Raw genomic sequence first — 24,123 nt, forward strand, 5'->3', positions numbered from 1 at the left:
GCCCCTAAACTTCAGAGGTGAGTTTGTGGCGCTCTGGCAGGCGCATCGCGCCAGGCTTCCAACCCTGAAATTTCAGCAAGTTTATCTTCTCGTTTTATCACCCTATTTCGCCTAAAATCGAATGCTTTCTTCCCCAATCACTTAGAACCATTAAAAACCCTCAATATACACTAGATTCAACTCATAATTCCATCCGGGAACATGCACCAAACCAACAAGAAACTTCAACAACACAACCACAAACTTCAACCAACACAACTACAACTTCAACAAACATCACCACAAGATTTCAACAACCACAACTAAATCTTTTCTCATAATTAAAAACGAGTTTGGCGTGTGGGGGAAAGAACCAATCCACCACTATAAACTCACATACCTAGTAGGGATCGCCCCCGACGATATCCACGACGGAAACTTGCTTGATCTCCTCTTTTCCCCTTCTTCTCTTCTTCTCTTTTTCTCTTCTTCTCTTCTTTTTCTCTTCTTCTCTTCTTCTTCTCTTCTTCTTCTTCACTCAAAACCCTCACTCTCACTCTTTTAAAATGGTAAAAACTGATCAAAAAATCAGCCTAACACATTTATATAACCAAAAGAATTGATTAGGGAAAAGACCAAAATGCCCTTAAAATTTCCGGACGAATTTCCTTGCCAACTGCCCAACTTCCAAAGGGCATAACTCCCTCATACAAACTCAGAATCGAGAAAAATCTGTGGCGTTGGAAAGATCATTCCACGAACTTTGCAACAACAACTGGAACTATACCTAACTCATCCTGAGATAGAAGTTATGATGGCTCAAAGTTGGGCAAAAACTCACCTTTTTCCCATACTTGGCCAAATTTCCAGATTTTCAAAATTCTTTCCAAAAATGAAAATTTTCAATTCTAAGACTCTTCATAGTTATTTCAAATTGCCGGATGTTACAGTATGAACCTTTTCTACCCACATTGGCGACATGGTTTATAGGGGCTGTTAGTTGTCTGGGCTCTCCCCCGTATCGGTGCTCAATACTACTGCCAAAAATGTACTAGCTCATATGTTTAAAAACATTACTCTTTTTATGATTTGAGATAATTACTCAAAAACTAGCCCAATGGCTCTCTTGGAAATAAGTGTTTCCTCTCTTGCTTAATTGTGAAAGCATTTACTCTTTTCTGAAAACTAGCTCCAATGGTCTTTTGGAAATCGATGTTTCCTTTCTTGTTAAAAAGGGAAACATTTACTCTTTGGAAATACATAGTCCCCATACACTCTTTTGAAGAAATGAACTTCATTCTTTACACTTTACTCAACTCAAAACTCAAGTCTTAAAACAAGTTTAAAGCATTTGCAAAATACTTATGAAAAGACTCTAAGAACTCTCTAGACTTGTCTCTTAACTTTTGAACAAATAGACCTGGCATCCCTGGCGCTCTGAGTGGCGCGGCGCCCCGAAGCCCAAACTTCAGAGACTGATGTGGGGCACTCTCTGTGTCGAGATGACCCTAATTCGTCAAGATTCGATTGGTTCCTTCCCCAAACACTTAGATTCGATTACCCAACAAAAGTATACTAGAATCTACTAAAAAAAAACCTCAAATCTCATGAAATTTATTCAAGAATTTCTCAACAACTTCAACAATCAAGAACCAATAGAAACTTCAACAAAATCCATCAAGAACTCAATTACTCTACTTTCAAGAATGTAAATACGTTGAATAAATCATGATTGACCCGTGGGTGAACGAACCCAACGTTGTGTGATCTCACATACCTCGTAGGGATTAACCCTTGGCAAAATTCACAAGCAAAATCTCAAGAACGACGAACTTTGGTTCTTTCTCCTCTTTTCTCCTCTTGCGTTCTTCTTCTAAATCCCTAGAGTGAAATCTTTGAGTGCGTAAACGGACCCAATTCATTTTAGACCCCTAAGTAATTACCAAAAATGAAATAAATTAATTGGGAATGGAAAAGTCCAAAATACCCCTTTTAAAATCTGGTTGACTTTCCTTATTCGGACATCCCGACTTCAAACAGGCATATCTCTCTCAAAAAAACTCGAAAATGAGTAAACTCGGTGGAGTTGGAAAGATAATTCCAATACCTTTCGTATGGTATCTTGTAGCCCATCTAACTCATCATGTGCTAGGAGTTATGGTCATTTTAAGTTTACCCAAAACTTATACTTAGCTTAACTTGTTAAAATTTCCAAATTTGATTATTTTCAAAAGTGGCTTCTTTCTAATTCTAATTCTTTCACATAGCGGGGTGTTACAGCAGTTAATCCATTATATTACCAACTTACCAGACCATTTATTCATTCAAAGTTCTTCCCAAAATTATTCAAATTTATGCTTTAAACGACCAAAATAATCTTGCTGTCCAATATATTTAAATTACATGTCTTGAAATTGATACATGTGCTATTGAGTCTCTGCACATCTTTGGCCATAGTCTCTTTGTCGTTGTTATATATACTAACCTACTCTTAGATTTCCTACCCTATACATCTTTTTGATACGATATAGAATGGTACCATTGTAAACTGTTTAAATATAAGTTATGCCTCCAATTCTACATAGGAGATTTATTGTGATCATTTCCATTTTATGAGTTATAATCTGTCATACAACCATTTGCATAAGAAAATAATTCCTAATCTCAATCATGAAACATCACAACACAAGGTGAATCCTCTAGATCCTGATTGTAAGAAATACATTATCCACTGGTTAACTATGTTTTGAGTTCAGAAAAGTTTCCCTTTCATCGAAACTGCACACTTTGTCAATGGTGCTATTATTCTGACGAATCCAACATGAAATGCATGTACCCTTGCTGGCTAAGCAAAAAAAAATAATTATTGTGAATCTTCTATATTTTGAACTGCACTTATCTTTTAGGATCCACTATAATCATATCCTTAGTTCTAATATGTGTGATCGAGAAGTTTCATTGAATCTAAATAAAATTCATCAATGAAGAACTTTGCCTAAAGATGATATTTTTGTAGTGTTTGAGACACAATCCTGAGATGACCCTTTCGTTCTTTCTGGATACGAGTATAAATCCCAATATAATTAATAAACATTGGTATAAACCTTTCAGTAAATGTCTTGAGGATCATATTCATTAAGTTCATGAATGTAATTGGAGCATGGTCTGTCCAATGATTTCATTAGGAACTTATAAGGTATCCACTACATTCTGAAAGCTACCAAAGGATTATCCTTTTCAGATTCTAAACTTATGATAGTCCGGCATTATAAATAAACATGACCCTTAACTTAGCTTCAACGGATAACTATGCCCTCCAACTTTGGATGTACACAAGTAGGCACTTAAGCTTGTATAGATTTGAACAAATAAGACACATTCGTCCTACATGGCATAATACATGTAGGACGCCACATGGGACACAAAATTTTCATGTAAGGTGTCATGTAGGACGAATGTGTCTATTTGTTCAATTTTATACATGTTTAAGTGTCTACTTATGCACACCCAAAGTTAAAGGTCATAATTGTCAGTTGGTGCCAAGTTAAGGGTCATGTTTATATATTATGCCCCTGCAATTAATTATACATGTCATATATACGAGGCAATGGTTGTATATTGCTTATTGTTATCGTCTTTAATAGTTAGCAATAAATGCATAGTAATACAGACTTGCCTTCCTTTTTTTTTCAAAAAGGGGGGTAGTTGTGCATAATTGATTTCTATAAAGTCCTTTCTATAAGGTTCGACAAAATGTTTCTTTATCTCTCTCAACTCCCTTGGTGCCAAACGGTACGGAGGATCTGAAATGAGCTAGGGTCAGGTGTCAAATCATTATAAAAATCTACTCCTCATATATATGGTAGTCATGGAAAATCCATAGGAAAACATATATCTTATTTTCTCACTAATGGTACTCGTTCAACTAGGTCTATGATCTCTTGTATGTCTTAACATAGATTAGATATAATAACTTCTTTTCCTTTTCACAAACCTAAAGTTGTTAAAATAAAAGCTATAACGTCACCCATCTTTATAACTCCCTTTGTCTTCTCCTCCTCCTTCAAGGAAGATAATTCATCCATACTCAACGACATGTCAAAAATTAACCACATGAATACAATTTGATTAGTTATGATATCCTCTTCTTCTTATTTTTTTTTTCAATCTGACAAGCTAGCTATTCATATACATGCTGAACTAACTAAAACAACATTTCCCACCAGGGTTCCCACCAAAAAAAGTACTCCCTCCGTTTCACAAAGAATGACCTCCTTTCCTTTTTAGTCAGTTTCAAAAAAATGACCTCTTTCCTTTTTTGGTAACATTTTACTTTTTGCTTTCCACGTGGCATGTTTAAGACCACAAGATTAAGGGCAATTTTGTACATTTGACATAACTTTAATTTAGGACCACAAGATTCAAAAGTCTTCTTTAATTTCTTAAACTTTGTGCCAAGTCAAACCAGATCAATCTTTTTTGAAACGGAAGAAGTATTGCACAACGTGTTAAGTGTTCACAAGTTTTGACTCATTGACTCATGCTAAAATTCTCATACAAAAACTTATTAGGTTTGGTATCTTGCATGAATACTTGATTGATCACTTATCACGTAACATATTTCCAACTGTCGAGAAGAAGAAATCCATAAATAACTTAGTGAACCTCTTCAAATCGTTGGTGTTCTCCTATTGATATTCCGAACAGTACAATCTAAAACCATGTATTTTTTCATGTCACCATCTGAATGTTGCCAAATGTACATTACTCTTGTTGGAATATGCTAGAGCTCGCAAAGCTTTAAGTATTTCACCCAAGAATATTTACTAAAACCGTTTAAGGATTTTTGAGTTGTTATAACCTTGGAGATTTCCTCTTTAGATATTCTCAAGGCTACATTTTTTTTCAGACAAATCTGAATTTTGTAGCTGCCTGGAGCTGTTCTGGCCCTATTTTGTTATGTGCCTCTAGTCATTATGTCCATTTTTATCTTTGATTTGGTACGGAAAGATAAGTGTCTTAACGTTAACACTACTGTTACTATTGTGAAGAGAAAAAAATTAGTACTCATTCCACAAATGGGATATACAACATGTCACATAGGTGCACGAAAATCCCTCACAGTGATGCAACGACCTCTTTGTTGGCCTTTCCAACTACTCTTGGTTGTTTCCCTTAATTGGAAGAGACGAGTGTTATAAAGGTGACCCTTGATGACTTCAAACCTTTGGACTATTCTTTTTATCAGATGACTAAGTTAAGACATGTGATTGAAACTGGCAAATTCTTTCGATAATGATAATCATATCTCAGGTATCAAGAAACATGTCTTATAAATTGAGTTCATCTCAAATAACTATTTCGGTATCATATCAAACAAAAGACTTGTCCCATATGCAAGTTCAAAACATTCGATAAAGCATTCACCTTATAAACCATGTTAAAATCATGAAAGTTATAAGACACAAGTTGTGGTGTAAGACTACTACTCAGAGTGTTTGTGTCGAAATACAAAACTCGTCATCTCAAGTAATTCATATGACTCCCTCCAATCATTCTATAATTGCATTATATCGTTCTCTTGTCAAAATCTCTTTTTATTGACTAATTGAAATAGCCAACCCACGGAATGCCATGATTGATTCTCACTTCATCGAACTATATTTACTCATACTTTGAGTAATTCAGTTAACCTATTATATTACCAACCTACCAGATCATTTATTCATTCAAAGTTCTTCACAAAATTATTCAAATTTATGCTTTAAACAACAAAAAATTTCTTACAGTCCAACCTCTTTTTTTTTGTTGTACGTTGAAATACAATCATTTACATTCCAAACATTAAAGGCCCTTCCCCGGTTCATGAAATTTAGCAATTGCCTTCTATTTGTTATATTGTGGTTCAATTCTAATTGTCAAATCTGCTCAAAAGAGAGTTTCGTAAGGTATTGGGTTGATTTGTATTTTACATGGATGAGACTGAAAGGAGATTCTATAATATGATGCATTGAAATCGAAAGAAGATTTATGACATTGATGATTACCCAGCCTATCCATGTTTGTCTAGCATGATTGAGCAAGCAGTTGTACCCCTAATTGATGCTTATATCAACTCCACACCCCTAGATCGTCTTTTACTTGTTTAAATCCATGTTTTTAGTTGAATTGTGATAATTGATTCAAAAACTCTTTTATTAAATTTGTTGGAATCATCCACCCATTACTACAACGAATTGGTTTACATCTTTAATTTCCTAATTGAATTCTTCGGATTATATCAATCCTTGTAGGATTCGACCCCGACTCTTTTGTTAAGTATTTATACTGCTAGCGATCGCTTACTCATTTAATAGCTTTTGTGTGTAATTTGAGTGTTATCAAAATACACCACAGATTAAGTAGCTAAATCATCTATTGAGGTTGTGGACCCAATATGTGTGTAGTAATTTTACAATTTTTTTATTGCATGATTTTATATGTCAACAAGAAATAAGGGAGATGGGAGATTGTCAGAACACTGTGAAAGATCAGTGCAAAATGCAAGTTTAAACAACAAAGTGAGAATAATGTGGGTATGAGACTGGAACACCAACAGACACAACAGGTCCTCAACCCATACAAATTATTAATCCTTTACAGGAGACACTTTTCTTGGATAATATATCCTATGATGAAGCGGAAAAAAGAAGAATGCAGGAAGAAGAAGAGGATATTGATAACAACATTGAGGATATTACTTCATCAGGAGATCTGTCACCTAGGCAGATAAACAAGTTGAAGGAAAGCAACAAAAAATATAGGGGCAATGTTGTTCCATTTAATACAACAACAAGGAGTAGGAAGGGGCAGGCCAATCAATCTGATCAATGATTAACAAAATTATATTTTAGAATATTAGATCTGTTAAATCTCAAAATGCTTTTGAGAGGTTAATAGATCTGCAGAGAAGACATCATTACACATATATCTCTCTTTTAGAGCCATTTCAAAGCCCATTGGTAGTAGAGGAGTACAGGAGAAAGTTGAATCTACAATATGCTATGGTGAATTGCTCGGCAAAGATATTGATTTTTTGGAGTGGGGATTGGCAAGGACAGTTTCAGCAGTATATGCAAAGTGCAGTGCCCTGGAAAGATTAGAGTTATGGGAGGATTTAGAGATGATTGCAATGAATACTTAAGAACCTTGGATAGTTGGGGGAGATTTCAATGTTATATTAAAAGAGGAAGAAAAGTTGGGTGGCCTTCCTGTCACACAACAGGAAACCATTGATTTTGCTCAATGTTTGAATAATTGTGCTTTAAATGAAATTAGGTACTCAGGAAGTAAATTTATTTGGTGGAATGGGAGAATTGAGAAGGATTGCATTTTTAAAAGACTAGACAGAGTTCTGGAAACAATGAATTCATGGAGCTATTGCCTGATAGTGAGGTACATCATTTGATTAGGGAGGGGTCAGAACATGTCCCTCTAGATGTAACATGTAATGCTACTCAGGAGTCGGTGTCTAGGCCTTTCAAGTTTTTGAATTTCTGGATAAAGCATTCAGATTTTAAAAAGTAGGTGGAGGAATGTTGGGCAGGAATAGAGGAAGGGTCTCCTTTCACTACTTATCAGAAGAAAAACAAGAAGTTTAAAGAGGTACTGGATAAATGGAGTAAAGTAACCTTTGGTAACATTGTTCAACAGATTGCTACATTGGAAGATGTAATTAAGGTGAAAGAGGCACAATTAGAGATAAACCCATCTGCAGGCAACATGGAAGAATTGAGCAAGGCAGAGGCAGATCTCAAAAAGTTCCTACATTTGGAAGAGGAGTATTGGAAACAAAAAGCTGGAATGAGGTGTTTTCAGGATGGAGATAGGAATACAAAAAAAAAGCATTATTTTGTCAAGGGGAGAAAAAGGAAATTGCACATAGCTAAAATAAAGAATTCTCATGGGGATTTGATCACCTCAACTAAAAGTATAGGGGAGGAGGCTGTGACAGTGTTCAAGGATCAATTCATGGAAACCAATTTCACAAACAACTATGACATGTTGGAGGCCATTCCTAAAGTGATTACATGAGATTAGAATGAGATGATAACTAGAATGCCTAGCAAGGAGGAGGTAAAAAAGATGGTATTTGCCCTGAATAGTGATAGTGCTAGTGGTCCAGATGGATTTTCGGGTCATTTCTTTCAGACATGCTGGGATATCATAGAGGAGGACATAACCAACATGGTCATGGCTTTCTTTTGTGGTTAGGAATTTCCCAGATTCATAACTCATACTAATTTGGTTTTGATACCAAAAAAGGAGGAGGTTTGATACATTTGGAGACTTAAGGCCTATTAGTCTAAGCACCTTTGTAAATAAGATCATTTCTAGAGTAGTACATGGGAAACTGGTAGCTATTTTGCCTCAAATTATTTCTACCAATCAAACATGATTCATTAAGGGAAGAAGTATTACTGAAAATGTGTTGTTGGCCCAGGAAATAATAAGAGATATAAACAAAATAAATAAGTTGCATAATGTGGTAGTTAAGCTTGACATGGCTAAGGCTTATGATAGAGTAACATGGATTTGCCTTACTAAAGTGTTAAGGAAGTCTGGGTTTGCAGAACTAATTATAGATATGATATGGAGGTTGTTATCTAACAACTGGTACTCTGTCCTTCTGAATGGACAGTCTTTTGGATTCTTCAAGTCTTCAAGGGGTCTCAAACAAGGGGATCCTATTTCTCCAACTTTATTCATTATTGGAGCTGAAATTTTATCCAGAAACTTAAACATGTTGTTTAAGGATACTAATTTCAAAGGATATGGTCTTCCAAAATGGAGTCCTTAAGTAAATAGTTTATCATATGCAGATGATATCATCTTATTTTGCTCAAGACAACCTACTTACATGAGAATGATGATGAAGATATTAAGAGGATATGAGCAAATTTTAGGACAGATGATAAACCTCAGCAAGAGTTTGTTTTATGTGCATGAAAAGGTTCCTCTTGCTATCAGCAATAAGATAAGAAGAATCACATGAATTAGACAGGGTTCCTTTCCTTTCATATACCTAGGTTGTCCCGTTTTCTATGGGAGAAAGAATAAGGCTCATTTTGAGGATTTAGTGAAAAAGGTGATGAAGAGGATCAACTCTTGGCAGAATAGGTTTTTGACTTTTGGTGGGAAGTATATATTGATATCACATGTGCTTCAATCAATATCTATTTACCTTAACATTACTAGAAATTGAACCTATGGCAACACTTTTTCTTGCAACGGTTATACAACCGTGGCGATAGATAGTCAATGGCAACGGTTCCACCCGTTGCATAAGATTATTGGGTCTAATAGAACACTTATCTAATTGAACTGTTGCAGTACGAGAAGAACTGTTACGGTAGATATAACTATTACAACACTTACACTATTTGTTGCTATAGTTGTCTCTATAGCAACAGTTATTTAATAAAAATATGTATGGCAACGCTTTTTATTTGGCTCCTTATTTTCCCACCTTATAATTAGGGCTTTTATATCTTTTGTATTCCATTTATGTTTCCCTTCTTCTTCATTTACCCAACCAGCAGCAAAGAACTTGTAACCAAATTTTGCTCATATTCTCGCCGTCATCGTCGATGACATAGATAAGTATCTACTGAATCTGTAAGTACTATGTAGATACAATGTTATTTATATTACACCTGCAAGTGTACATAATGGTGTAAATTTGGTTCTTTATTTTTCTAATTTTCTTACGGTTTGTTTTAGTAGAGAGATTTTGTCTGTATTTAGTCCTTATTTTCTTTAAAATGCAACTCATGCAACCCAGTTGGTAACTCCTTCAATTTGGTGTTCAGAGGGCCTAATCGCTGACCTAAATTAGCATGTAGCTTCAAATTAATGAAGCAGGGAAAAGCGAATCTGGTTCTTCATTAGACCACACTAGTAGTCTCGTTCTGAGGTCACTGTGCTCAGACTGAGTACCAAGTTTTATCAAAATAAGAGAAATTTCCCCAAAGCAACAGTTTTTGAAGCAAACTGGAGAAATAAGGAGGGGAGCGATTTTCAGTTTTTTTAATTACTTTTTTTAGCCATGGATTTGTCTAAATTGATCTAAAGAAATTACTCTTTCTTAAATCTTTTTCATTCTAATAAATTGCAAAAGCGCTTTTAAAATAAAAAATGTTTTCCAACTTGGTTATTCAATCACTTAATATTTAACACTCATATCTTTCTTTAAAATTAATTAACCTAAGTTTGGTCGGTAATCGTATTTTTAACGAATCTTAAAGGATGCCTTATCCCTTTCCTTTAGGATAATTAGAACCCTTACCTAGAATCTTAAGTTTAGTAGACCATATAATTGAAGTCATTTTAGTATTACTTAGTTAAATATTTAGGTGTCCTAATTCACCATAATTAATTAGGTGACGACTTCTTAAGTTAACTAATTTGAAAATCACCAATATGTTGTACACGTTTTGACCTCGAGTTAAAATGGGGTATAACAGATACCTTCTGAAGAGCAGCGATGGCCTTAATAGCAATACTTGAAAATTGGCTGTCAATTGGATAATACAGAAATTTAATTAGCAAACCAGATATTCTAATTGAGATAACTAAAACAAGAAACACGAGATTGACCTTGAATAGGCGTATTTAAATAAGAGCCAGCAGATTAACATGTCTTCAGCTTTGATGTAGCCCATTGTCTTTGTTAACATTCTGGATTGTCTTATAGCCAACCACTACAAAAATTCGTAAAAGCTATTTTGACTTAAACACCCAAATTGAGCAAATTCAAAACGAGCTCTAGGTCATGTGTTACATGAAAGAGATAATTAAATTATGAGTAGCATTTTTCTTCCTCTCTCCAAAACAATTATAAAAAAACAAATCCTTATCGTTGTCAAACTATTTGATTTATTCTTCTGTTAAATTTAATTCCTAATCAATCCTGGATTCGGGTGATTTGCATATATCTTATTTCTTTTTGTATAACTTTTAAGAGTCGTGTTATTATCCTAACGACTTCGTTTTGATTGTAATTCTATACTCCCCTCACTATAAATAATATTCATGAGTTTTTCTTATCTCGTTAGATTCTTAGAATAGGGCTAGGAATTAGGATGCGAAATTAATGAGACTTTAACTTAAGATGATATCAACGTACTTACTGGTTGTGTTATCTCCAAATTGGAGTAAGGGTGAATTGGATTGAATTTGTTGGCATATTTTTCATGTCAATTTGCAGGTTGCTGATGCAAAGCTAATAGCAAGTTATCTGCAAATAACTCTTGTACTCCCATGTAAAATAAAAATTATTCTCGCGATAAAAGGTCAATGTTCAAAATTCTCTGTAGGCCAACTTCTTTTATGCTTCTTGTTTTAATGTGAAAATCTTGTTAATTCAAGAGAATGTGAGATTGTACAGATGTTATGTGTATCTGCTTTACTATGAAGTGTCCTCTGCATTTTTGTTTTGCAATCTGAAGTGCTAAATACAATCTTAACAAAGCTAGTAGTTGTTTTGAAAGCAAATAACTAAGAAAGCTACATAAAGTTTTTAAAAGTGTCCGTATGAATATTTTTTTAAATAGCGTACTTGTTGCGTTTACTTATCACTTCTTAAACTTCTCGAAGCACGGTGGAGGCTAATGTATAATGGTTAACCTTTGGATGATGATGTTTCGATGAAGTCCCTCGGAGGATTACTCTTTCATAGTGATAATAGTTTCCACTGTTTTAAGCTAATGTCAGTGGCTAGGCTAAAGACAAGGCCAGTGGCTATGCATTTTCTAAAAATCTTTTTTTTCCACTCACTATGTAATACTATCTTATGGAGAAGATTTGAATATTGTCGTATTACTTAAACTGCATACCCTACACCTATTTTCAATCGTTTTATATATTTCTATATTGAGGTCATTGAGACTATAGTTTTGCGAATTTTATTGCGTTAACTTATTTATGATCTTTTGTAGGTGAAACAAATGAATAAATGGAAGACAAAAGCAGTGAAGACTTTACGAAAAGAGTGCTCGTTGATTGTTGCTAGAGATCTTTAACATTTTAGGAATACCATATTTCTTAATTAAATTTTTGTAATTTATGCATGCCAAGTCTTGAATTGTAAAACAATATTTTATATATAGAGTTAATAACACCAGCTGGAAAATTTGGACTATGATTATGTTGGTGAATACTTCTTATCCTGATCTATTTAAATTTTGGAGTATTATTTTTAATATATAAATAATTAGTATATTGTTGTTTCATTGAATAGTTGCAATGGCCTAAACAAACTGTTGCAGATGATCAACAAATCATAACCCATAAAATGTGTTGCAATAGTCTATATTTACTGTTGCAATAGTATAAAAAAGTTGTTGCTTAAAACATATTGCAACGGATTTAAGCCGTTCCAATTGATAAAAGAACCGTTGCAATAGAGTGTCTTATGGCAATGGAGGAAAAACTGTTGCAGTAGGTACACCTACTGCAACGGTTCTAAAACTGTTGCCAAAACCGTTGCAATAAATCTATTGCTACGCAATCAGATGAAACGGGTGTCAAACCGTTGCAATAGATCTATTGCAACGGTTTTACTATCTATTGCAACTGTTTTATGTTTGTTGCCGTAGGCCTATTTTCTAGTAGTATATACTTTCAACTATGAGTCCACTAGTCTGTAATCAGCTTCATAGTATCTTTGCTAAGTTTTATTGGGGAAATACCACTGGTGCTAAAAATAAAAATTGGATTTCATGGGATAAGATGTGTTTGCCCAAGGAGGAAGAGGGTTTGAGCTTCAGACTATACAGGATGTGTCAAAAGCTTTGGTGGATTTTCAGGGTGAGCATATCTCTATGGAGTGCTTATATGTGGAATAACTATTGTAAAAAGTTACATCATATCCTAGTGCAGGGTAGAGGAGCTTCTCATATATGGAGAAAAATGATTATGGTAAGGGAAGAAGTTGAACATCAAATCTGGTGGCAGGTTCTTGCTGGAAACTGAAGCTTCTGATTTGACAATTGGACAAAGTAAAGTGCACTTTATTACATAGAAGGGAATCATTCAGAGGAGGAGGAAATTGAGGTGAAAGAATTCATCAACCAAGGAAATTGGGATATTCCTAAGCTTATGAGTAAATTATCAGAGGATATGGTAGAGCATATTGTGGAAACAATCAAACCTCCAATAGAAGGAAGAAATAACGATAGACCATGGTAGATGGCCAACACTGAAGGAGTGTTCTCAGATAAATCAGCTTGGGAACTTGTGAGAAAGAAGAGATGAGCCTAGACAGTGTTATGAATTAATGTGGATAAGGGGAGTTCCTTTTAAGATAAATTTCTTTTGTTGGAGAGTATGGAGGAGGAGAATATCAACTGATGATAATCTGAAGAGGATGAAAATTACAACTATCTCTAGATGTCATTGATGTGACACTTATGCAGAGGAAACCATGAGCCATTTATTACTAACTGCTCCCATAGCCAACAAGCTATGGAAGCAATTTGTTATTTTTGCACGTATCAACATTGACAACATGCACTTACAACAAGTAATACTTAAATTCTGGAGGCTCATAGCTCCATCAAAATTGATGAATGTTTGCAGAGTAATACCCTTCCTTAATAATGTGGATACTATGGAAGAGAAGAAATGCCAGAAGACATGGTTGAGACATCAAATTCCACAACATGGTGGTACAAGTACAGACACTAATAAGGCAATTGATTGTGATGTGGTTCCCATGGATGAAAAGATTACTAGATGAATGGCCAACCATGGTGCATATGCTTAGGATGTACAAACCCAAATTGTATTATCAACCATTAGCTTGGAGACCCCCTGAAGGTACATTTATTAATTGTAATATAGATGGGGCTTGTAGAGGCAATCCAGGATTGAGTACATATGGGTTTTGCTTGAGATATAGTGAAGGAAATCTACACTATGCTCAAGAAAAATCTATTGGAGTTACTACAAATATGGAGGCAGAAGCAAGAGCTATTTTGGAAGCTTTAAAGGTCTGTAAAGAGAAAGGGTTGCAAAATGTTATTCTAGAAATAGACTCTTTATGTATGATGATTTTTTAAAGAGGATTATGGAAGATTCCCTGGGAGATGGCAGATATATACTAGGCAATTATCAGAGTACAACAACTACTCAACATCCATGTCACACATGTTTACAGGGAAGGAAATTATCTTGCAGATTCATTAGCAAATAGGGTATATGAGCAAGAAGGCAAGCAGATATACAATAATTTTCAAGAGCTTCCCAGCATTTGTAGGAAGATTCCGAACGCAGATAAGTCGCAAATCCTTAATATTCATATCAAAACACCCAAGATAAGAGAAAATACAGGGCAGTTCAGCAACAGTAATTGAAGAAAAAAAGAAAGCACACATTCAAGGATATTCATCAGATTCAATCATAACAAACTTGATCAAATTAAGCAATGAATATAGGGTTACAAGACAATATCAAGTACAATAGAGAGGGCAAGTACTGGACTGGGCAGCAAGAAGACAACGATTCAGGCGAGGGCTGAATCCACCTGAAATCAGAGCAAAATGGAGCTAGAAAAAAAGAGTAAGGAGAACGGAAAAAGGGATACACTCACCATGGCAGCTGCAACAGGCAGAAATGAAGCTCATCTTTGTCTTGTGGCAATGGCGTCAATGAGGAAGAGCTATAGGGGCGGCGGGTGAGACAAGAGAGAAAACATTCAGACATTTCTTGAAGAGTGTCTGATAGTTGCTTTTTGCTTTTGTTTGTAACCGTTGGGTCGGGTCACTTTTGGACCTGATTTGGATTATATGGTTTTTTTGCTTCTATAATAAAATGGTCCAAGGGACCAAAAAGAAAAAAAAAATATTTTTCATTTTTATCGGTGGTTGGTGGTTGCACATAGTAACCTATGTTATGATACTTTAGTTTTAAGATTTGGTAAAATTATAAGCAAGAACTCCAGTGTTAACCCTCATTTAATAGATTTTCGTAAAAATATATTTTATTTACTTTGCATATATCGATCGCTCTTTTTTAAATAACTCGTTTAGATTTGGAAAAATTATATTTAGTAGGCAAGGATCGGAACGGGCGGATCCCAGGTCGAATTCCTGATCGTCATTTCTTGGCAGAGATTGTGTGATGGTATATGAATCGAGTGTATATCTAAAAAATAAAATTATCTACAGTTTCATGAAAACCTAAAATGGTGCATTCCATAAAAGGGGGACGCAACCTTAGTTCTATAAACGTAGTAGTTTTACAATTAACTCAATTATCAATTTGAGTTATTAATTCACACACAATTTTCTCTATCATTAGGGGATAGAAATTAGACTTTTAGTCAAGTATTCATCCTATCGGTAGCTTTTGTCGATTGTTCTCTGTTAAATATTTTCCCAGTCTTATTGAATTATTGTATTTTCATCCAACCGTATATTACATTATCTTTTAGGTATAATATTAAGCATATCATGGGGTTATTCTATCAAAAATAAGGAGGGAATATACATTTGCTTGAAATAATTTCCAAAATAATTGTTTTGTGCCTTTGAACCCGCAAAATAAATTCAATCCTTCCATGTTAAATAGACTTGAGCAAACAACAAATAATTCTCCAACAATCAAATACAACTAAACTTTTGATTTAAATTTTCTATATATTTCTTTCCAAAGTCCATATGAACTTTTAAAGAAATAGAAAGTAAGAGAATTCATCAATGTAAATCAGCACATTTCTCTTTGCAACAAAAAGAGCAAAAACAATTTTCACCAATGCAACTTCCTCCAAGAAGTGGCCCTTTGACAGCACTTGGTGGCTTTTGTCCAAATTGTTGCTTGCATTGGGTATTGCAGTTATTTGAGTCACAAGGTTGGGGGACTTCAAAGGGAAATAGACATACTTTAGCTCCTTTTGTTGTAGTAACTACATTTGTTTTAGACACAAAAAAAGAAAGAAAGAATAAGATTTAAAAATAATTAATTATTTAATGAATATGAAGTCAGTACCTCAAGTTGAGGCATGCAAGAGAACACATTGGGAAGAGAAAAACAAAGATAAAAACTCTTGTAAAGTGGAAAAAAAAAAACGTTATAGGTATAATTGGTTTTTGTCTATAAATTATTATTTTTTCAAAATTTAGACATTTCAAGATGAATGACAACAACATGATTCACCTAAACACAAATTAAGGTTGATTCCTATAAGTTAAAATTGGTGGAAGTGTTTTATTTTAAGAATTAAAAAGATTTGTACCAAAATAACATGTGTCAAGAAGAATATAAGTCTTTAGACACATAATGAATCTTGAAGTACTATTTCTGCGGCATCCTATTTCTTTGGATTAAGGGTATTCAACTTTTGTATTGATATGTTAGTTGTTGATACAAGTAGTCTTACAAAAAAATAATATTTAACTTTATATTTTATACGTAGGATGATTCATGGATTCCATGTCTTCATCGTTTGCCTAAATTTCAATAATCTAGAAGTCAAATATTCAAATCCTCACTAAACAAAACATTCTAAATCAAATTATAATCCTATATACATACTATTTTCATACTACTACTTTGGAAATATTATATGCAATAGATTCACAAATTTTCATGAACATTTTATTAATTAAATAAAATGTAACTTACCAAGAACAATGAAGAGGAAAAATCCAAAGACAACTACATTGGAAAAGTTCTTCATGATTCCTAATAAGTATCACAAGAACTTTACTTATCAAATTGTATCAAAATGATCACAAAAATTGATTAAGGTGTTGTGGACTTTATAGGAACGAATGAGCCCAGAAAAAAAAAGGGTCAAGAATTAGTTTTCAAATTTTTGTAACGTTTTTCCGAAAAGAATGACATTACCAGTCAACATTACCCATATCATTAATAGTTTGGTCTAAAATTATTATTATCATTTTCCAATAAGAATGACATTGACTGTCAAAATTATCCTTTATCATTAATAGTTTGATCTAAAATTATTATTATTATCATTTTCCAAAAAGAATGACATTGACTGTCAAAATTATCCTTTATCATTAATAGTTTGGTTAAAATTATCATTATCATTTTTCAAAAAGAATAACAATATTATCCTTATCATTAATAGTTTGGTCTGAGATTATTATTATCATTTTCCTAAAAGAATGACATTCAGTCAAAATTATCCTTATTATTAATAGTTTAATCAAAAATTACAATATCATTAATAAATTGGTCCAAATAATATGTATCGTTACTTCATTGGGTCAATAAATATATATATAAAAAAAATATATACTGGTCTTGAGGTATTTGCTTTGCATGTGAATTTCATATGAAAATCAATATTAAAAAAAAAAAAAAAACATTATATAATATTGGGAAGACATGCATGTTTGTTACAAGGACTTCTTGATATTTTTTATGTTCTGTCGCATACATAAATTTAAAATAAATTTATACACCGCAATCAAATTTCTTTAGCTTATCCATCTATAAGCAATTATACATGCACCGTATCAATAGCAAAAAGTTACATCAAACTCTGATCAATCAATTTTTCAAGTGTCTTTTTTTTAAAAAAAAGTAACTATTCTAAGCGATGTATTTGAAAATTTTATATATCAAAATTATCAATTATAATTTTTAAGTGCGTGAATGTAGAATATACATTACTAAAAAGAGTTGAGAAAATGATGGACCAGGTCGCTCCAAAAATGTGACCAATTTGCAACGTTGACCATCGTTTTAATTTTTTTTTATTTCTTTTAGCAAAATAGACGGATAGTGACTCTTTGTCCGCCCTTTTTGTTGGTGGAATTTTGCATATAATTTGTATTCATTTATTATCAGTTGCGATGTCGTTCCTCACTTTTAATTAAATAGTAATTAATTACATTGTAACGATGTTGTTCGTCGTTTATAATTAACTAGGTAAATTACCTATGCTTCGCACGTAATTGAACTATTTTATTCTGCTTACATATGATCATTCGGTAATATCCGTATATTTGATACATGCACTACACTGTCAAGAACATTGTATCTTAAGGCAAAACATTCCTCCGAAATCTTAAAGTGTTATATTTTTAAAATTTTTATTTTTGTTGCACAAAAATTATGAGTCATAGAGAGATTTTAAGTATAAGAAAGAAGTCTAATGGGAATAGTTGGTCAGAAGTAACGAAATTTTTTAAATTCCAGAAAGTTATAAAGAACAACATCAGACATTAAAGAAGAGACCAAAGAGCCTCGAACAACAACACTCTCAAATAAAGTGGAACATCACGTCCATAGAAGAACATAATTAGCTAAATTCAAATGGCGGACCTTCGGCTCCTTTCTTATGAACCTCCATCAATTTCTTTTTTTATTATAGTATGTCGTATCATGTATATGTCAAAAATGACCTTAAAATTGTTAATATCATAAAGGTTTTTCCTCATTGTCTCTGAATAGTCATTACTGTAGTTGAGGTTTCATATCAACGGCACCAACTAATTTGAAATTGAATCATAATTATTGTTATGGTTATAGTATGCAGATACAAAGAATTAATGCAATGATCAATCAAGCAGTAGGTGACATCTGAATGAAAATGTTCACAACTGGAGATTCTAAACATAAATTTTGATACATAACATATTAAAATCTCACAGCATAATTTGTGAGCACTTGAACTCACAAATATCCACAAATAATAATAAAGACGACCTTACTTTCCTAACAATCTAGAAAAAAATGTCATGTTGATAAACATATTTTTCAAATAGATAGTTTGTCGGATTTTATCCAAGTCTACAGTTCACAAATTTAATTGAAATAAGTCAAAAGAAAGAGTTATCACTACAACAAAAATGATCTTTAATAACAATTAATAGCTAAATATGTATTTTCAGAGGCAATTAGTACTCTCTACAAATGTCCCTAAAGTCTATGGCGACATTGAATCTAATAACGATTAATTAATATCGGTAAAGACTCTGGCACTCTTCGTTAATGTGCATATTTATTGCTGATAAAAATTGTTTTTGTCATAGTGTATTTTGGGCATCTGTTAGTTTCAAGAAAAAATGATCTCTTACTATGCCCAAAAAGAAGAGAGGAACAAATATGGCAAATTAGTCAACTTGTGATAAAAAAAAAAAGTAGACTAATTGTCTCTATACTAATATTCTAGGAGAGTGCAGTGGCATACAAAATGTTTGTACCTAGATAAAACAATCAAAATAATATACTAATTGTGTCAAGCGAGAGAGCAATTTGTTTGGTTCTTTTAACAAACTCCATCATTAGTTTTGTATTAGTTATCACATATTTGTCATTGTGTGCTATCAAATATAGCACAATCCACAAGTAATTTTTCCAAAAAATGTATATGAAGAAGCTTGGAAAAAAGGATAAAAAATAAGATCAATTTGCAATCATCATTGTTGGGATTTTTAACAGAGTTAAAAAATTACCAAAATAGCAAAATGAAATTGCAATAGTTATGAATCACCATGACTTACAGTAAAAGATGAAGCTTCATGAAATAGGGGGAAGAAAACATTGAGAAATGAAACATACTTCATAAGAAGCTTAATTAATATATTTGAATTTGACTCCCCTATAGAGGAAGAAAATCTACAAATAATAGAGGTAGAAATAGAAGTTTTGCTTACTAAAAATCAAATGTTTATGAGTTGTTGACTGAGAGGCGCAAGAGTAATAATATTGCATTGCAATTGAAATCAATTTTCTTTGTATATTCTTTCTTCTCTTGGTGTCTTTGAATTAAGTGTTGGATTTTAAAAGGTGTGAATGAAAAATAAAGAGTTGTGACTTTTTGTGGAAAGTTGAAACTTTTGTTAAAAGTTGTGACTTTTATGAAGAGTTCTGACATTTCTAAAGAGTTGTGACTTTTATAAAAGTTGTGACTTTTTCGTGAGATTATGACTTTTAAGAAAATATTGCTTCATCCATCATTTTTTTTATCAAAATATTGATCAAATATTTAAATAAAATGATGGACAAAAATGATGTTGTTTGTTACTCCTCATTTTATATTACGCAGGTAGATGCTCATTTTTATTTTCTTTATTCTCTCTTCTCCTCTCTTCTTCTCTCAAACTCTCTCCTCCCCCTCCCACCACCAATGTCGACTTTCTTGATGCCACCACCTCTCCATCGTCCACCTTACCGCCAACAACCCACCTCCATTGTGCCGCAAACCTCCCTCCTCCAAATCCCTATTCTCTCAACTAATTATTAATGTTAGGATTTTAAATTTTATGATTGTTTTTTTATTTATAATTTATGATTTATATGTTAGTTTATTGTATTTATTTTGTCCAATTTATGTTATCAACATATTTAATTTATAAATTTGATTATGAATTAGTTTATGAACTATAATTTCTGTTGTAGGATTTTGGTTTGAATTGGGATTTTTTATATTAGATTGTGAATTAGGAATTTTTGAGCTTGAATTGAAGTATTTTTTTATTTTTAGAACTAATTAGAAGTTAAAACTTAGAACTTCATGTCATGAACTTGAACTTTAGAATACCTGAATTATAGGATGTTTGAACTTGAACTTAGAAAAAAGTTAATTTTTTATGTAATGCCCCATTTCACGAGAAACAACTTGTGTGTGCAATAACCATTTTTTTCATTCCCCTTACCGTTATCATGTTTGTAAGGTGTTGCGGGTATGGTTGACATGGTTCTGTAACACCCCGCAACTTCTAAGCAAAGATTTATACCATCCTATGTATGTGTACAAGCCCAAACCCGATGTTTTCGAAGTTATACATATATGTTAAGGTCCTTTATTAAGTGTATAATATAGCCTTTAGGGTCGTAAGGTACCTCAAACACCAAGCCAAGTTCAAAGCTTTCCTAACGGCTAAGTTTTTGCATGAGTTCCTATTTAGGTCAACTTCAAAAGATCATATCTCTCGCCATATAATGAATTAGGTGGCCCGTGACCTATCAAATTAAAAGTCTATGAATCTTCTTTCCAACTCCACCAAGTTTGCCTCATTTCAAGTTTACAGTAAAATGTTATGACCATTTTACCATAGACTACGACAACAAAGTTTTTAGAGTCAGCAACTATGAACCTCATCTACAGGTGGTTAATTAAAGTACGACCCGTTTTCACTTGTGGAAAAAACTTCTACAAGTCATTTTTGGTTCTAATTCTTACAAACCCAGTTATGTTAAGGTCCTTTACTGAGTGTATAAGATAGTCTTTGGGATCGTAAGGTACCTCAAACACCAAGCCAAGTTCAAAGTTTTCCTATCGGCTAAGTTTCGCATGAGTTCATACTACGATCAACTTAAAAAGATTACATCTCTCGGCATATAATGAATTAGGTGGCCCATGACCTATCAAATTAAAGTCTACAAATCTTCTTTCCAACTCCACCAAGTTGGACTCATTTCGAGTTCAGAGAAAAATGTTATGACTGTTTTACCAAAGACTATGACAACAGAGTTTTCATAGTCAGTAACTATTAACCTCATCTTCGGATCGTAAATCAAAGTACAACCCGTACTGTTCACCTGTGGAAAAAACTTTTGAAAGTCATTTTTTGGGTCAAAACTTATGAAAGTCATTTTTTGGGTCTAATTCTTACAAACCTAGTTACGGGTCATAAAAGCATCTATAGTACGTAATTTGGGCCAGTAGAATGAAGTTCTAAATCTTATTTTTGAGTCTAATTTCCACATATTTAATTACGGGTCGTAAACCCAATTACGGGCTTTAATTTGGGTCCATAGAATGAACTTCCGAAACTCAAAATTTCACTCTAACTTCCACATGTGGATTCTACAGCTCGTAGATCAAACCATAGACCGTAGATAGCCTCGTGGAAGGTTTTCGACAACTTTTTAATAGGAGTTTCTTTTGTATTTTCCCACTTTTCTTAAGTCTAAGCCACAACATTACACATCTCCTAAAAGGGTTTCACGCTCAAGACTCAATTCCTACTCTCTTAACTCCCTCAAACTCAGAAAATACCGCAATCAAGTCAAAAGCTAAGGTTTCAAGTCTCTCAATGAAGTTCTTCTTTCAAATCTCATTCTCTCAGGTATGTAAGGCTTCAATGAGAGTATCCCTTCATTCTCATGCCTAAAGTATTTTGATTCTCAAGAATTTCACTAGATTGTTAGAAGTAAAGCTAAGGTTTTTTTTATGAAAGTATGATATTTCTTCAATAGGCTACATTTTCATTGTTTCACTTTGGTGCCAATTTAACATGATTTTTATGTCGTTCATTCCCTTATGGATTTTAAGCATGAAAACAAGCACGATATGAATTAAACCTAAATACAGGTTATTTTAAGCTATGACTTTTGAGCTTAGTCTCATATATTATTCAAGATGATAAGTGGTTTTCATACTTATGAGCATTATATGAACATTTTGTTTTGGGAGGACTATTTAGTACCGAAAGGACTCGAGTTTAGAAAACTCAAGTTTCATAACTACGCACCAAAGTAGGATTATATTTCACCGCTTAGTCAGTTAGTGGATCTACATACAATAAGATATGGTTCTATACTTTGACAAGGTATAGGGTAGCCCATCCAACAGGATTATAAGTTGGGCTTCATGAGCTCATTTGGGGACTCCATGGATTTAGAATTCTAGACTTCTGTTATGTTATCTTTGGTTTTGAGGTAGTTGCGGGTCATTTCCCGACAGACTTATATTATCATTCTAAGTAGTATAGGCTTTATTCAAACATTAGTAATGTAGTCTCATAGATTTGTTACTCACACTATTCAGTCTATGTTAAAAATATATTTCAGTTTCCACCTTAGTTTCATATATGCCGGATATGTTAAGCCAAGGATTAGCCCAGAATTACTCATGGTACCAGGTACCATGTCTCGATTGGGGTGTTGAATTGGATTGTGATAAACTTGGTATTAGAGTACTAGGTTCAAGTGTCATAGGATGTCTAAAAAGTCGCATCTAGTGGATTCTTTTTTATGGGTGTGAAGCACGTCATACTTATAAGGAGGAGGTTAGGATGTTTAGGAAATACTTTCCCTTCTTTCATACTCTGGATTGTGCAATAGAGTTATCCCCTAAGAAACATATGCAAATTCATGCGTTGTTCTAATTTGTCTAACTATTCCTCAGTTTTGAGGCGATAGAAGTAGTAAAGATTAACATATAGGGTGTCCTTAAGATAGAATTATCAATATTTCAAAGAGCGCTGAAAGGGCTTGAGAGGAGCCCATTAATGTGCTTTAGCTCCTCAATTTTAAATCTTACGTCTTTATTTATGCATTCATATCCTTCTATAATCCTTCGTTACCATAGAACATTCATGGAAGGAAAAAGTATGTGTCCAAAATCTTTGGGAGGTATTGTCACCCATAAGATAGTGTGATTTGGGATTTTATGATTTATTAGTCGAATGACCCAAAATTAGGAGTATAAATCTTTAAGTCTAGTATATGTATAAATGCATGGAAGCTATGTATCCAATAAGTAAGAATTGAGGTGATATGTCTTTAGGTGTTAACCAAGGGATAGCAAGTTGATGTAGATATCATGGTAGAATGTAGAGAAAAAGTCATTGGTTAAGGTGACTTAAATTATTATTGAACTAGGGAAGGAGTTTATGATTTAGGTCATTAATGAAAGTATAATGTGGTTAAGGATTGATAGATCTAGGCTCTACTTTGTGATTATAAAAATGAACCTCTTGATACTTATAGAGTTATGAATGTTGTTGAGACGTATGAATGGATAAGTAGTGGTGATGTGTGAAAGAAAGATATGCTAATGTATTATAATTAGATAGACTGTAACATTAGGATCGACTACTATTAGTAAGAGATTTGGGTGGACTAGTGTTTCTCATTTTATTTATCTAGTAGTTGTTATGCTAGAATAGTATGCGAAGTTGGGTTGTTATGCATGTTTGGTGCTAGACGTTGAATTTGAAATGTGAATGGTCACCACGTGGAAATAAATTATAGTTTGGGTATTAGTAATGCTAGTTTTATGGAATTGATCTAGTAGGCTTGAATTAGTGTATGTGAGAATTAAGTTTATGAATTTTCAGTAAGGGTGATGATGCAAGTATGATATAGATGTGATCCATAGGTGAGTTGACAAATGGT

Source organism: Solanum tuberosum, unplaced genomic scaffold (genome assembly GCF_000226075.1).
Source record: "Solanum tuberosum cultivar DM 1-3 516 R44 unplaced genomic scaffold, SolTub_3.0 scf00059, whole genome shotgun sequence".
NCBI lineage: Eukaryota > Viridiplantae > Streptophyta > Magnoliopsida > Solanales > Solanaceae > Solanum > Solanum tuberosum.